The 13448-nt window shown below is 38.3% G+C and overlaps 1 long non-coding RNA gene across 1 annotated transcript; it reads left to right on the top strand.

Annotated features, from left to right (window-relative positions):
• Positions 1-886: 886 nt before the first annotated feature.
• LOC143848528 (uncharacterized) lies at positions 887-3475 on the top strand. Its single transcript, XR_013235409.1, has 3 exons — positions 887-1327; positions 3116-3196; positions 3340-3475. It is a non-coding gene; the product is annotated as an uncharacterized LOC143848528 (long non-coding RNA).
• Positions 3476-13448: the final 9973 nt, after the last annotated feature.

Genomic DNA, 13448 nt, shown 5'->3' with positions numbered 1-13448 from the left:
GACAACAATAATCTGTTTCAGGTGCATCTTTCGATTACATAGAAAGTGCACTTTCTAAATTTGATGATGGTCCTCTTTTTCTTAGGACAATTTAGTATGGTAAGTAATAACTTTACTTTGTTACTCTTTATAGGCTAGAATTCTCTTCATTTTCATTTAGATTCCAATACTTTTCTCCTTTATATGTTTGTCTACCAAATACAACTGATGCTTGCAATTTTTCCGAGTGTTACAGATTGCAATAAACATCGATCTTTATTTTATCCTTGGATAGGCTTGCTATCGACTATCCTTCGTTAACGTTGAGAACAGCCCCAATAAGTAGGGTATACTATACAAGCAGGGTAGCTAATCCTAGGGGTTTATTCAAGCTATCGTTATCCAAGTATGATAGCCAATCCCAAGAGCAGCTTATCCAAGGATTTCTATCCCCGTGGAGAACAGACCCTATGGGTTCAAATAGTTCGTGCTGAAAGAGGAATGCTTCAGAGGGCATGACTTCATTGTAATACAATGAGGCATGCTCACTATTTCATGGTGTTCCCTACCATTGATTGCTTCTAAATCATCTCTCTGATAGGAACTATGTTTGATCTCCAATGGCACAAAATTCATGCTTATCTTCCAATCCTAACATACAATAATGGGTATATTTGGTTGTTGAACGCAAATGGTCAAAAACTATGTATAAGCAGCGGTCCGCATTCAATGACCAAAACTACATATTATTGGATGTTAGGATTGTCTGATTTGGATGACTTTTGGGCCAATGGAAATTGAACGTAGGGTCCACTATGCTGTTGTGGGCATGCCTCATTGTATTATGGGAGGTCGTGTCCCTACTCTAGTAACCTACTTGTCACTGACAGTGTGTATTTTCGGGAATTGTTGAAGAAATGGAGTTTGTGGAACCTCTAACCTCTAACTCATGGGGTACAGATTCAAGTTTTATAGAGAAAATATGTTGTTTTAGTTCACATGCCTTGATGAGATTTATTGTTGCATAGTTCAATTAGTATTCCATGATTCTCACACTGTTAGATCTCTATGTTACTGCAAGTCTGCAACTGCATTAGTTGTTTTCTTAACAAACAAAAGATATATTTCCTTTTATTCTCATTAGATAGAGATGAAATATGTAGTAAAGAGATTTTGTTATTTACTAAATCTCACTTCCATGGCCCAATGTTTTGATTCATGAATAATATGTAACCATCAGGTAGATATTGTGTATGCTCCATTTATTGAAAGATCTCAGATCTTCTTCTTAAAAGTGAAGAAGTATGACATCATAACAGGCAGGCCTAATCTAGTGATGTGGATAGAGGTATGCTATAATATCATGATTTGATTGATCCAATTTCAGACAATTTTTTTTAACCGTTGAATTGATTGGAATCAAACGAAATGAGAATGGTTATATAGAAAGTAGTTTTTTGTTGTTGTTTAGGCGAACGTGAGATGAGAATAACAACAATTCTAATTCAAATTATGAATAGTAATACCGTAATCGTAATTGACTGGACAAATACAAATAGAATATTGACTGGAGAGGTATGATGTAAATGGACCAAATGGGAAATTGGGAATCTTAGGAAAAAAAGATCTCCTATCTCTTTCCTTTTGTTTCACAATTCCCTAATATTTTACATCTTTATTGCTCTGACTCCAAATCATATCTCCCATTCTCCTTTCAGAAGCTCATCATTATCATGTTTTGTTCTCACGGAAAAATAATTTCTATGCTACAATTGTTTCCATCCCATGACATGAAAAGGAAACGAAGGCATCATTAAATTGAATAGAGAAAAGTATTGGAAGCTCATCATTAAGTGAATAGATTTTGGTAGATTCATATGTAAAATATCGTGGAAAGGAAATTGAATAGAGAATTTTATATGCTATGGAATTGTTACCATTTCACCACCCAAAGTAGTTTACAAATTGCATCCTTCAAGCAATGTCTGTTATAAATCAAAGCATGTTCCTAAATTAAACCATGTATGTTCTGACCTTTTGTATGGTTTTTGATAGATGCACATCAAACTCTGAAACATATTGTGACAGAGCTGATACTGATATAGCTAAATTCATTTTTCTTATTGTCATCTTCTTGTCTCCTTCACTACAAAGTTTCTCCTCGTTGCAGCCTAATTTTATATCTTTTAATATATCTCTACTTAGTTGTGAATGAAAATCCGAATGAAACAACGAAAACAATAGATAAAATAAATTAGAAACACAAAACCCAAAATGAACATGTTTCCCATAACCTTAAAATGGAGCTCCTTAGTGAATATAAATACATGCTACAATAACTAAAATACCCTCAATAGCATAGTAAACCTAGTGGTCTGGGGCTCTGTCCATGAACCATCATTGACTCCGCCAGGGAGTGATTAAAAACATGAATTTTCCTAAGGATTTTGATGAATTCTAGCTTTGCCGGAGATGAAAGATTTTTTGCTAGGGATAGAAACCTTCACTGCAGTGTTAATCTCTTGCAAAAGCTCTGTGGGGATTAAAGAATAGACTGTCCAATTTGAACAAGACTCTAGGTCGGGCAAGGGGTGCACTACCCCTGCACCCGCCAGCCAGGGTCACAACCATGGCCCTAGACCCCACTAGTTGGGTAAAACTGTACAGTACTGTAATGGGTGATCACTCATGGAGGAATTCAAGACATATTAATTAGTACATTATTGAGCAAGTATTATATGCAAGGAAATGATATATGTAAACCCTAAGTATCTCTACAATGGTTTCATAACCAAGCTGAATATCTACTTTTTTTCAGCCTTTCTCAGTTTATCCATGCACATTCTTATTGTTTACATATTGTCTAACATACCTTGTACTGTTTATTATTCTTTGTACTATTTACTGTCATACGCTTCCCCTCTTATCACTCTTGAGTGCGCTTCATACTGATTGTATCCATGGATCAAGTGGACCGCCATTTGTTAAATGTATTGCCTTTGGTCTCATTGTGTTTGGATTATCATAAGATGCGCCGATCTATCAAGTCTTGCAATGCTTTGCATACATCACATTGGTATATATCATTCAAATAATAATAATAATTGGATTTATAATCTGCTAGGACTTATTGTAGGAGATGAACAAGATCGATGCTTATGTACAAACCTGACAAGACCCTAAGGAGACAATTGAAACGATGATGAAACGGTTCTCGGTGAGCTCTGTACCAAACCTTGATAACTTTAAATTCATGTTAGTTACAGAAAGAAGAAAAAAAAATATAGCACGACAAACTAGTAGAGTAGGAACTTGTTTCTACTCAAAACTTGCTAACCCTGTTTTCCATTTCTTTTGCAGGTCAAGTGAAAATCTCTCTCTCTCTCTCTCAAATATTTGTGTATGTTTTAGTGAATTTTCTTTGTTGTCTTCTTATACATCACTTTGACTTCACCTAAGGCACAATTGTGGCATGCTTGAAAGATGGACAATTTAGCCTTAATGAATCCTTTTTAGTTGGACATGTGCTATATTTCTCTGGAAATACTTGAGGCATTGGGTCCTACATGTTGAAATATAAATGATTAAATAACACCAACTCTAACAGCTTAAGCTTCTGGAGTAATTGGTTGTTTCACACCACATGGATATAGTAATGCAAGTTAGATTATGGTTTCAGAAGAATCAAAGTCCCAAGGGGTCTATTTTTGTTTTCAGAGGAATCTCCTGTCTACACAGCCATAAACTAAAGCTCACATTAAGTATGTTACTAACTAAACGAAGAGGATTCGGATTACTGACAAAACAACATCCCTTGTTTTTTCATTTTACTCTTTTTTTTGGTAGTAAGCTGGGATGGAATCAACGATTTGCAACCAAATTTAAAGGATGATCCTATGTAACCCTCCGATATGTAGATGGGCTACACTTTATACGGTGTTTGTAAGTAGGTGTATGTGTTTTTTTTTTTGTTTTTTTTTTTAATACAATGAGGCCCACCTTCAAAGATTTACACCATTCAATTGGATCTTTGTTTAGAGATCCGAACCGTTCATTTGTTAGGCCGCAACGTAAATAGGTTTGGATCTTTGAATAATGTAGACCCCACTTTATTTTATTTTTTAAATACATGCACCTACGTTCAGACCTCAAATAACATGTATTTATTAGCAAATTTATCTCGGCCCACCTTTTTCAAAGATCTAAACCGTTCATTTTTTGAGCCCCCAATGTAAATAATCATTTTGCCAAAAATAATCTCCATTGGATGATAATGGGATTGAAGTAGGAAGAAAGATAATATCCAACAGAAGCTACTCCTTTTGTGAAAACAGTAACACAGAAGAACTGGTAACAGAAGAAAGCTGCTATTGCTCCTTAAAATATCATATCAAATTTGAATAATAAAAGTCCCCCTCACGTTCTGTTTCATTCTCCTTTTATACATAGTATAAGAGATCCAATTAAAAGAGTCCTAAATGCTTTCAAATAAAAAGTACTTATCAGTTAAAGTCCTACCAAATAACAACTACTAAAATCACCTATCACAAGTAAATTTAGACACCAAGCTACCGACTAAAAGAAGATAAAATCAGAGAATGAAATCTCTTAGATAATCTGGTTTCTTTGTAGACCTTTTTTTTTTTTTTTTTTTTTTTCTGAAACGTTGGTGTGGGACCCTCTATAGAGGATGTGTTTGCATCAATCTCCCCCGGTTGAAAAGGACTCGTCCTCGAGGCCGAAATATCATCACCACCATCTCCATGATAAGCTTCCAAATCAGCCACATTGAAAGTTGCGGAAACTCCCATGTCGTCAGGTAGATCAAGCTTGTAAACATTCTCACCAATGCGCTTGAGCACACGAAACGGTTCATCGGCTCGGTCTTGCAACTTTCCATGCTTGCCTCTTGGAAATCTCTCTTTGCGCATATTGATCCAAACAAGATCTCCTTCTTTAAATTCCACACGCCTTCTATGCTTATCACCTGCTTCTTTGTATTTTTTATTGCTCTCCTTAAGCTTCTTTCGAACCTGCTCGTGCAATTTTTTGATATATTTAGCCATATCATTTGCATCCCCACTAAAATGATCTGACACGGGTAAAGGAACCAAATCCAATGGGCTATTTGGATTCTGACCGTACACTGCTTCAAATGGACTCATACTAATTGATCGATTCTTTGATTTGTTGTTGACAAGCTCAATCTCAAGACCGAGAAAAGGCCTACGACCTACAAGCTTGCGTGGTTCAAGAAAGGAAATGAGGTACTTGTTAATCAACGTTGTTTAGTTTCCTTTTCTATTGGAAAAAATTATCAAGATGCTCAATGGTGTGATGTGGTGCCGATGGATGCTTGCCACTTGTTGTTGGGTCGACTGTGGCAATACGATCGAAAAGCTGTCCATGATGGGTACAAAAACACTTACACATTTATTAAAGATGACGTGAGAGTGATTTTGGGTCCATCTAAGATGGAAAGTATTCCTAAGCCTTCAAAAGGGGAGGGAAGTAACTTTCTATCCATGGCCGAATTTTTGGAGGAATCAAAAGAAAATAATGGAATTTACTTGTTGTTTGTTAAAGAGGCTAACGAAGAGAAGTCGATTCCACTATTACTTGAGCCTTTTCTAATGTTGTTCCACATGAACTACCGGCTGGATTACCGCCGATGAGGGACATTCAACATCATATAGACCTTATTCCGGGCTCAAGTTTACCAAATAAGGCAGCCTATCGAATGAGCCCTAGTGAGCATGAAGAGCTCCATAAGCAAGTTGCCGAGCTTATTAATAAAGGGCTAATTCGAGAGAGCATGAGCCCATGTGCTGTCCCAGCATTATTAACGCCAAAGAAAGATGATTCTTGGTGTATGTGTATCGACAGTCGAGCGATTTATAAGATTACGGTCAAGTACAGATTTCTGATTCCCCGCTTGGATGATATGTTAGATATGCTCTCGGGATCTAAAATCTTTTCTAAGCTTGATCTTATAAGTGGCTACCATCAGATTAGAATTCGACCAGGTGATGAGTGGAAGATTGCTTTCAAAACTCGAGATGGATTGTTTGAGTGGTTGGTAATGCCGTTTGGGTTATCAAATGCACCGAGTACTTTTATGCGACTGATGAATCAAGTCTTCCGACCGTTTATTGTCATCTAGAACACCCACTTCATCCACCCGTCAAGTTCTTCGACTAAGTTTACGTACCGACGGTTTGGGCACTCTGTTGCTATATGGCCGAAACCCGAGCACTTGAAGCACTTAGGCCCGCCACAAGTCTTTGGCTTATTGGAAGTGTTAGAGCTTTGACCCATATTGGTTGCCTTTCTAGTTGATACTGGGTTTCGACGCATGATCTCGGGCTAAAAAATCATTGGACGCTTTGACCATTGTTTCTGTTGCTTCTCGACATTAATGGCCAACTTATACACGTCGTTGTAACTCCAATAGGGGTGTAGCATCACCACATCTCCCACATAACGAGCAATAGTTTGCTCTTCAGGCTCCGTCACAATGCAATGCATTGTTAGTAAATCAAACTCTTCCGTGTAATCATCTACGGTACGATTTCCTTGCCGAAGATTATACAACTTCATATAATTGTCTTGAGGGTAGTTTTCCGGCAAAAACTTCTTCTTCATCTTTTCCCAAGAACTGATCTTCTCTTCGTCATGTACACTACCTAGCTTTGATACTAAATTGGTGTGAGCAGAAGAAAGAAGAAATCAATAATCCAAACACAATAGGGAACAAACCCCAAGAAGAAGCTCAATCTTCTCTACACAAAAAGTATGATTTTTTATTCAATCAAAAAACTCCCCCTCAAAGTAACATAGGGTTCTTTTAATAACCAAAATAAGAGTCCTAAAACTACTACTCCTAAAAAATAGAAAACTACTACTTTTGGACTGATGATAAAAGTAAAATTCCTAAAATATTGCCTAAAATCTATTGATGATAAGCTTTTTCTAACTAAAGAAAGGAAGTAGCAAGATATGTTGCTTCTCCATAATATTGTTGCCGAATTCAAGAGATGTGCGCTGCATCAGATGATCCTAACTCTTTGATCTGTAGAGGTTTACGTATGGTGTTGTCCATTTACAGATTGGAGGGTTAGGATCATCCTATGGAGAAGATTTTTTGGGCAAGCCTATTTATGTTGATGCCAACAAATGAACTGTTTGGATCTTTTAAAATTAGATCCAAAATAAGGTGACCAAAGTGAGTTGCTTTAAATACACTTTGTGGCGCGCGAGAGAGAGAGAGAGAGAGAGAGAGAGAGAGAGAGAGAGAGAGAGAGAGAGATGTTGGCCCCACCAAGGATGTGGAGAGAGAGTGCTGTTTGACCTAGACCTGGCAATCGCGACCCGTGCTTGCGGGTCGACCCCGCAAATTTGCGGGCACGGGTCTGAGTTTTAGTGACCCGTCAAAACTAACCCGCTAGTGACCCAACCCGCAAAAACACGGGTCGGGTCGGGTCAACCTGCGGGTCACTTGGCTTTTTTAAGGGTGGTGATTTTGTTATGCTAATCTAGTTAGATGGCTTTTTTTTTCTAATGCAAAGGATGGTGATTTTGTCATGCTAATCTATTTTTTAAGGGTTTGATGCCTGAATAGGTTATGGCTAGCACCATAGGTTGATCCCAACCCTCCGATTTGAATGTTAGAGGGTTGATCACTTGATCCTAACCCTCTATAGATCGGAGGGTTATGATCAACCTATTGAAATGATTTTTGGGTAAACACCTATTTAGCCCGTGGGCCATCTAATGGACAGTTTGGATCATCCCACGGTGCAGGCCATACCGCCCTCATCAAAATCCAGTGATAACATTTCCCAAAATAAACAACTATTTGAATTTGCGAGTGACCTGCGGGTTGACCCGGCCCGACCCACCCGTTTGCCAGGTCTAGTTGGACCCCACCAAGTGTGTGGAGAGTGATGTTAGGCCTACCAAGGCTATGAGCGGAGAGAGAGAGAGAGAGAGAGAGAGAGAGAGAGAGAGAGAGTGCTGTTGGACCCCACCAAGTGTGTGGAGAGAGTGATTTTAGGCCCACCAAGGCTCTGAAAGGAGAGAGAGAGAGAGAGATGTGAACCGGTCAAAGAATAGGGCACGCTTTTCTTGTAATTCACATTAAAGCAAACCGGTCAAAGAATAGGGCACGCTTTTCATGTAATTCACATTAAAGGTGTCGGTTTAACCTCCACAGGGTGCGATTTATCACTGCCCATAGTTTTCGTCTCTGGCTCTGTTCACTTGTGTTCTCGGAAAATTGAATCATGGGAAAACATCTTTTTTTTCTCCGAAAAAGCTAAAATAGTAGTTTTCACTTATTTTCCCGAGAAACTAACAGGATGAGGTGGAAAATGTCAAAAAATGACATGAAAAATGTCACAAATGACGTGGAAAAGATTCTTTTCCCGCAAGTGTGAGAAACCAAATCCCACTATTTTGATGAGATTTGGTTTTCCACTCTTTTGCCACAAATGTGAGAAACCAAATCCCAATCTTTTGCCACAAATGTTTAATTGGCAAGTGAACAGGCGCGGGAAACCTTTTCCTACATGGTTTCTTGGGATTTCTTTTCCTCTTGCCACATCAATTTCTCAAGCATTCTTTTCTCGGGATTTCTTTTCCTTTCCAGGGATTTGGAAGGAATTGATTATGGCTTATTCAAGGGATGTCATATTCTACATCAAATCAGAAATTTCATATTCTTCATAAGATGATCCAAACCGTTCATTTGTTGGGCCGCAACGTAAATAAGTTGTGCCCCAGAATTCATTTTGCCAGGGTGACCCTAACCCTCCAATCTACAGACGGAGTGCACATTATGGTATAGACCAGAGGGTTAGGATTATCCCATGCAGATGTGTTTTAGGGAACAACCTATTTGCATTGTGGCCCAACAAATGAATGGTTTGGGTCATACTAAAATTCAGGGATCCGGCTCGCATCTAAAGTTAAAAATAAAATCACTACAATTCATCGATTAAAATCACTACACTATGCAACAGATACATGCTTGCCCTCCCAAAAGAAATCAACACTCATGAAAAGAAGGTTTTTGCAATTTGTTAGAGGTCCTTCAAGATGTCTTTAAGCTGCTGATTTTTTTTTGGGGGCCTCAATCTGGTGTACGAGATCTCTATTCGGCACCTGAACCATGAGGTCGCCCAGCGAGCTCATCAGATCAACGGCCTCGATGACCAAGACCAAACACCACATGTGATATTGTAGTCAGCCATTGGAAATTTGTATCACTGATATTTCTAGGTTTATCTCTGATGGCTGCGATTATCATCCGATTACTTTCACTCTTCGGACCATATTTTGATCATTTTCCTCCCCATTTTTTAAAGGGAAATGATATCAGCACAAACCATTCTTTAATAATTCCCACAAATGCAGCTTGGCTTTTCCTTTCTAATTGGTTAGTAAGAGGTTTTTGGGAACTGTAATAACCCTTAACAGCTCTTAAAAAATACATGAAAAGATGGGTAAGTGCAATCCTTTACTAAAAGGGAAAATCCCTGAAAAATCGTTTGCTTCTTTCCTGCTATTTCCTTATGTGTCCCGCCTTAATTCCATAAAACTCCCGAGTATGTACTTTTTCACTACTTTTTCGTCATTTCCGCGTCTCATATGCCCTTCCACAAGAGTTAAAAAAAAAAGACGCAAGCTGTCTCCTTTTTTGCCTTTTTTTCCGTAATTGTCATAATTTTTTCAATTTTATTTGTAGTGTTGGCCGTAATTGTCATATTTTAGTACCCTCATTCGGTATTTTTTCCATTTCCCCTTAAATTTTCATTTAAAACTTAGTACTCGCGCATGATTATTATTATTTATTGCTAGCCACCTTTGCACAAACCGTACTTCGCAGCAAAGGATGTGCGAACAAGCAGAAAAGTACGATCGGCGAAGGTGGCTAGCAAATCCCTATAAAAAAAATCTTGATTATTATTTATTGCTATTATGTATTGCTAGCCACCTTTGCATAAACCGTACTTCGCAGCAAAGGATGTGCGAACAAGCAGAAAAGTACGCTTGGCGAAGGTGGCTAGCAAATCCCTATAAAAAAAATCTTAAAAACATACGTTAAAAAACAGGTTGACCTGAGGGTCGGCTGCGGGTCCAAGCCCAATGACCCGTAAAATTTCTCGCGTCACTTTGACCCGGCCAGTTTGACCCGTTTCCCCATGATTTAGAGGGAAATGATGTGATTATGAGAGTTTTTATATATAGTGTAAGTCCTTACAGTAAGTATTGGTTTTCAAAAAGCATTGTATGGCTTACATCTTAGGATGATCCAAACCGTCCATTTGATGGGCCACAATGTAAGTAGGTTATGTGCCAAAATTCATTTCCATAGGATAATTACAACCCTCCAATCAATAAATGTTTCCTAAATATGCCGTTCCTCTATAGACTGCATGGCTAGGATCATCGCATGGAAATGTGTTTTTTGGGAACATCCTATTTACGATGTGGCCCATCCCATCAATTGGACGGTTTGGATCATCCTATGGTGTAAGTTACACAATACTTTTTTTTTTAATTGGGAGTGTAAGAAATATGTTTTTGGTTTGCAAGCTTTGTCACAAAATTCTTGTTACAATATATATGGTGTAAGCCCATGTAGTGAACTATTTTTTAATAAGCCGGTAGGGGTCCCCACAAAACCCCAACTTACCTATCAAAAATTGGAGTGAATATTTTACCGCCTACACCATAGGATGATCCAAACCGTCCATTTGATTATTCCGAAATGATGATCGCATCCCTACAATCTATAGATAAATGACATAATTTGGAAACCTAGCAACTGTGTTGGGATCATCCTATGGAAATGATTTTTGGCATACAACCTATGGTGTAAGTCCGTACAATCAAGTATTTTTCAAAAGAATCGTACGCCTTGTATCATAGGATGATCCAAACCGTCCATTTAATGGGCCACAATATAAATTGACTGTTCCCAAAAAATAATTACATATGATAATTCCATGCCCTTCTTTTAGAAAAACTTCCTACTGTATCCTATTAGCTAGGGGCATTTAAGTCATTTTGATGCTAGAAGTTTCTCAGAATGAGAAATGATTTGAGGGTACAATCGTCAATTGCATGCGAAAAGTACCAACATATGGTACCTGTCTATGACAATTACGAAAAAAAACTACCAAAAAGAGGTATAGACATATGACAATGACGAAAAAACTACGTTATATGACGCATTCGGGACAAGTTACAAAATATTGACGGATGCCGAACACCTGAAGAGGAACAACAATTATGGAAACCTCTATCGATTGGAGGGCTACGATCAACCTATGGAAATGATTTTACGGGCACAACCGATTGATGTTATGTTCCATCACATGGACGGTTGGATCAACTTATCCCTCTATAGATCGGAGGGTTAGGATCAACCTATGAAAATTATTTTTAGGGCACAACCTATTTAGGCAGTGGCCCATCTAATGGACGGTTTGGATCATCCTATGGTACGGGCCATATCGTACATTTTAACAAAGTGAGGAGTGCGATCATCAAAATACTGTGAGTAGTGCCATTATAAAATATGGCAGTGAGGACATTAGCACTATATATAATTTGAAACCATCGATGTTCTTGGATATTCCCACGAGGGTAGGGTTCAACCTGAATTTGGGTTGAGTCGGGTTAAGATTTTTCGCAAATCGGGTTGGGTTGGGAAAAATCAACCCGAATTGGAAATCGGGTTGGGTTGTCGGGCAACCCGACCCGACCTGAAACCTGAATTTGGGTTCCATCTGAAGAAGTTTTGTATATGTGTTTTTCTTTTTCAACATTGAAATAGTCTCCATAGTCCACAATGGACGGTTTGGATAATCCTATGGTGCGGGCCATACCATACTTTAATCAAGTGAGGACTGTGATCATCAAAATATAGTACTGCGGATAACATTTCCCTTTGTTAATTGTTAGTCCCTGTTTGTTTTGGATTTTGAGAACTGATTGTGAGTTAAAAACTGATTATTGGTGACTCACTATTGGTTCCCAAAATCCAAAACAACCCGGCTTGAGTTGAGGTGGTCAACAATTGGTACCATATCAAATTGGGTCAACCCGACCCAACCCAGCCCGAATTGGAAATCGGGTTGGGTCGGGTTGAGGAAATTGCAAATCGGGTTGGGTCGGGTTGAACCCAGCCGGGCTGGACATCAGGTTGGGTCGGGTTGGGTTGGAAAAAAGGGTTCCTCAGGTTGGCCTCAACCCGACCCGAGTTACACCCCTAACGATGACGAAAAAACTACTTTTCCTTATTCACTAAGTGAGGGTCAAATTACGGAAAGTTTGATATTACGAATGCAGGACACCTGTAAAAATATTAATGAATTCCGGGCACCTTAAGAGGAACAAAAATTATGAAAACCTCTATAGATTGGAGGGCTAGGATCAGCCTATGAAAATGATTTTACGGGCACAACCTATTTATGTTCTGTTCCATCACATGGACGGTTTGGATCAACCTATGATGTGGTCGGTACAATTCTTTGTCGGCTCGTGCATTACACGGGGCCCTTGCCTTCAATGCTGCAATGTCCCTGCCATTTCACTAAGTCGAATTTGTCTAGGGTACTTTCGCCATTTCAGTGCTGCAATGTCCCTGCCATTTGCCATGTTATTTGTGGGAATTCTTATTTCTGTATATTTTTTTATTTCTCAGTCGGAAATCCTGATCAGGTGCCTATGGTTTTCAAAAGAAAATCCGTATAGACTATATAATATCTATTCTAACTTAATTTACATTTTATTTTTATCAATCTTAGTAGGTAAAATTGTTACTAAGAGCCCAGTCTCTTTGATGGATCAAAAGCTTCGGGAAGAGTTGTGCGTGTTCTGCTAATGTTTTGAAATAGGGTTTGGAGATTTTTATCATGCTTTTTGTTCTTTGGTTCTTAGAAACCGCTAGATAGCGAGATCTTATTCGGTGGTGGAAGCTGGCAATTGGAGAATTGCATGTTGATAGGTTGCTGAAATGATAGAATTAGGTTCTGCTGGAACTATCATTATGGTTTGATTTTTTATAGATTCGAAACTTGATGCAGATTTGCTTAGGTTTGTGATATGTATATGATACGTTTACAGTCTTATCTCTCTGCCTCTCAAACACTCTCTCCTCCCTGCAAAAAAATATCCCCTTTCTTTCAAGAAGAATGCTGAATTGAAGGGAGCATCTGGAGAAACTCAGTTTTAGGCAAACATTCGATCCATGCCACCCCACAACATTTATTTCTTCCTCCAATAAATCAAAGAAGTTTATTTGTTCTTTCAAAGAAATTTTTTTCCTGTTTCTTCTACTAATTGATCATGTTGCCATTTCTTTGATTATTCTAATATAAAATTTCTTCTGAAATTAACAATAATTACGTAGTAATATTGAACAATATTTTTAAAAAGTTATACTAATTCATTAATAA

This window comes from Tasmannia lanceolata, unplaced genomic scaffold (genome assembly GCF_043159265.1).
Source record: "Tasmannia lanceolata isolate RefF3 unplaced genomic scaffold, GAP_Taslan_0.1 ptg000016l, whole genome shotgun sequence".
Classification (NCBI taxonomy): Eukaryota; Viridiplantae; Streptophyta; class Magnoliopsida; order Canellales; family Winteraceae; genus Tasmannia; species Tasmannia lanceolata.
This window is presented reverse-complemented; position numbering and strand designations above follow the sequence as displayed.